Raw genomic sequence first — 3,930 nt, 5'->3', positions numbered from 1 at the left:
TTGCCAAGTATGTTTCTAAGTTTGAGGAACTAGTGAATTTTTGTCCACGCTACAACGGTGCTGCTGTTGAGGGGTTGAAATGCATCAAGTTCGAAAGTGAAATGCATCCTAAGATCAAACAAGCACTACTATAAAAAGTACCTTTCTTAGCCATTTCACCTCATCCAAAATATCCACCATGGTAGAATCTATTGACTTAAGCGCTTTCCTTTTATTTTCATTTTTAAGCCATTTTTCACCACGGTTGGAACTTCCAACCATGGTGAAAATGGCGCCTGGTCATGAGTTCGAATCCTAGCACTTACAACTTTGTTTCTTTATTTATTTTAAGCACTTTTTACCATGATTAGAACTTCCAACCATGGTGAAAAGTGGTGTATGGTCATGAGTTTGAATCCTTGCACCTATAGTTTTATTTTTATTTATTTTAAGCCATTTTTTTACCATGGTTGGAACTTCTAACCATTGTGAAAAGCCACTCAGGGTGATGGGGAAATATAAATGTGTTGAGTTTCTTCAATGCCCTTAAACAAATCTTTGACATCCATTTAGCGACACTACGCCAAAAACTGGAATAGACAGCGCACCTTAGAGGGCGCTTTATTACAAAAGCGCATTCTAAAGTGAAGCGAAAAAATAAGGAGCGAACAACTGGAATAGACAGCGCACTTTAGAGGGCGCTTTTGTAATAAAGCGCCCTCTAAGGTGAAGCGAAAAAATAAGGAGGAGATAGAGGGACAACAATACAGGGCGCTTTTTAGAAAGCGCCCTCTAAGGTTACCCTTAGAGGGCGCTTTTAAAAAAGCGCTCTATAAGTCCATGTGCATTTCCAGTTTATAAAGCGCTTTTGGAAAGCCTTAGAGAGCGCTTTCATAAGCGCCATCTTAGGCCCCCTTTAGAGGGCGCTTTTTTTCCACAAGCGCCCTCTAAGGTCCCCTTTAGTAAACATTAAAATTATAACATACTGCGCGTTTTGTTATTTCACTCTCTGTTATTTTCGTTCTTTTTCACGTTAGGGTTCTCACTGCTACGATTTTCGCTACTTCTAAGGCGTTCTCCTTCCACCTCTGTTAGATCTACGACGAAGCTGATCATTTACTAGACATGGGATTTCGCAAAGATATTGAGAAGATATTCGCTGCAATCCCTAAACAACGACAGACACTTATGTTTTCTGCAATAATTCCCGACGAGGTTTGTATTTCTTTCTTTTCACTCCTTTCCTTTTTAGCTGTGATGATTCATGCTTTATAAAAGATATGCGCATTGGGCTTATTCTCGTATGATTGTGAAGGTGCGCCAAGTCTGCCATATTGCTATGAAAAGGGATTTTGAATATATTAATACAGTTCAGGAGGGTAGTGAGGATACACATTCACAGGTAATTGTTTATAATTTCATGATAGTAATAACTTGTTAGATACTTACATGTGTATATGCATATACAACCATCATATAACATATTTTTTGGATCTTTATTTATGGTGCTTTGGATCATTTCAGGTCCGCCAAATGCATTTAGTTGCACCATTAGACAACCATTTCCCTTTACTCTATGTTATTCTGAAGGAGCACATTGCAGATGATGTTGACTACAAGGTTTGCTTTCTAATCTGCAACCAACTGTATTTTAATTTTTTCTCTGTCCTTTCACTATGAACTGTTTAGATTAGTATTTTGGATTAGTAAACAGTGATTTGACAACAAAGTTTAACTTTTACAATCATGTTTACATGGATTTGGAGGATATGTAATGTAGCTATTGGTTTATCAGGTTCTTGTTTTCTGCACAACCGCTATGGTCACAAGACTTGTTGCTGATCTCCTTGGGGAGTTGAACTTGAATGTGAGAGAAATCCATTCAAGAAAGCCTCAGAGTTTCTGATGAATTCCGGAAGTCAAAGGGTCTCATCTTGGTTACTTCGGATGTATCTGCACGTGGAGTTGATTATCCAGATGTTACTCTTGTTGTACAGGTATATTTGGATCTCCTTCCTTGTTTCACTTGTGACTATATTACCAGCATGCTCGTGTCCATATGAATTTCTGTCCTGTTTAACGCATACTCGTAAGGACACTCAATACATACATTTGCTAAAAGTGCAAGCCTTTTTTATTATGATTTGCCAAATTATTTAACGCTTTTATTGATTTCAAATTGTCATGTTTCTTCCATTTCTACAATGAACAGGTTGGTCTACCGGCTGATAGAGAACAATATATACATCGACTAGGTAGAACGGGGCGAAGAGGAAAAGAAGGGCAGGGCATACTGCTACTAGCTCCTTGGGAAGAGTTCTTTTTAGCTACTGCAAAAGATTTACCTATTGGGAAAGCTCCGGTCCCTTCAGTTGATCCTGACACTAAGAAAAAGGTATACTTGGATATACAAGGGAGACAATTATTGATTTTCTTCTAATACTTTAGCTAGTTTTTAGACAAACAAACCAATATGTGGAGCAACGATTAGATACGAGTTTGGCAGGATCGCGGTGTGTCACCATGATTTTGGCAAAAGCTAAATTTTAAAGCTTTAGCAAAATTACACTGCCACCTCGAGTTCATTAAACTCACTGTGATTCCAACGATGCACTTACATTTTAAATTGTTAACAGGTGGAAAGGGCTCTATCCAATGTGGAGATGAAAAATAAAGAAGCAGCATATCAGGCATGGCTTGGTTACTACAACTCTAACAAGAAAGTGGGGAAAGATAAGTATAGGTTAGTGGAGCTTGCAAATGAGTTCAGTCGATGCATGGGGCTTGATAGCCCTCCAGCTATTCCTAAGCTTGTCCTTGGCAAGATGGGTCTTAAATATATCCCTGGTTTACGTTCCAAATAGGTTTCCATTCAATTTCTGATAACAGTCTTGTGAAAGAGAGAAATGTTCTTGAATTGAAATGCCCCCACTTATAGTTTGATTTTAAGACTTGAAAAATGATAAGAATATACAGTTTTAGGTGTACTGCTTCAATATACAGGTTGTCTAAAATAAATAAATAAATATAGCATTTTTTAAAAAAAAAAATTTAAATAACCACCCACTTTAGAGGGCGCTTTCCAAAATAAGCGCCCTCTAAACCCTTTAAATTTCCACTTTAGAGGGCGCTTTCCAGTAAAAGCGCCCTCTAAACCCTTAAAAGTTTCCACTTTAGAGGGCGCTTTCCAGTAAAAGCGCCCTCTAAACCCTTAAAAGTTTCCACTTTAGAGGGCGCTTTCTTTAAAAAGCGCCCTCTAAAGTGGCCCTTAAAGGGCTTAAAGAGCCACTTTAGAGAGCGCTTTCACCAGGAAAAAAAAACGCTGTCTTTACCTATGCCAGCGCCAGATTAGAGGGCGCTTTAAAGCGTTGTTATAGGCCAAAAAAAGCGCCCTCTTTTCCCTTATTTGGCGTAGTGGAGTATCAATGCTTAAGACACTACCATTCATGATCCATATGAAACCTAAAACTTAGATGAACTTCCAACTTCTACCTCCAAATATCATCTTCCATTTTACGAAACTCCATTTCTTCATTAAACTAGGCTCGAAAACTTCATTTCTTCCATAAGTAAAACTCGAAAGCATCATTCCTTTCATTAACAAACTTCAGAACTCCATTATCTCTTCTCCAACTTGAATGAGACAAGGAAGACATGGATTCAAGTTAATAATGTTAGTTGTTGTTGTTGTTGTTCTTGTTGTTATTATTGTTATTCTTGTTGTTATTCTTCTTGTTGTTATTGTTGTTGTTGTTGTTGTTATTGTTTTTGTTTTTGTTCTTGTTCTTGTTCTTGTTGTTCTTGTTGTATTTCTTGTTGTTCTTGTTGTTCTTTTTTATGTTCTTGTTATTCTTGCTATTGTTGTTGTTGTTGTTCTACTGCTGCATTTTTTATTTTATTAAAAGACATTGTTTAAAGTAAGTGTTGTGATAGGTTGAGACATACAACAAC

The 3,930-nt window shown here is 37.4% G+C and overlaps 1 pseudogene; it reads left to right on the top strand.

Moving 5' to 3' along the window:
* Nucleotides 1–1,104: 1,104 nt before the first annotated feature.
* On the top strand, nt 1,105–2,929 carry LOC127079785 (DEAD-box ATP-dependent RNA helicase 31-like; annotated as a pseudogene).
* Nucleotides 2,930–3,930: the final 1,001 nt, after the last annotated feature.

This window comes from Lathyrus oleraceus, chromosome 5 (assembly GCF_024323335.1).
Source record: "Lathyrus oleraceus cultivar Zhongwan6 chromosome 5, CAAS_Psat_ZW6_1.0, whole genome shotgun sequence".
In the NCBI taxonomy this organism is placed as follows: domain Eukaryota; kingdom Viridiplantae; phylum Streptophyta; class Magnoliopsida; order Fabales; family Fabaceae; genus Lathyrus; species Lathyrus oleraceus.
This window is presented reverse-complemented; position numbering and strand designations above follow the sequence as displayed.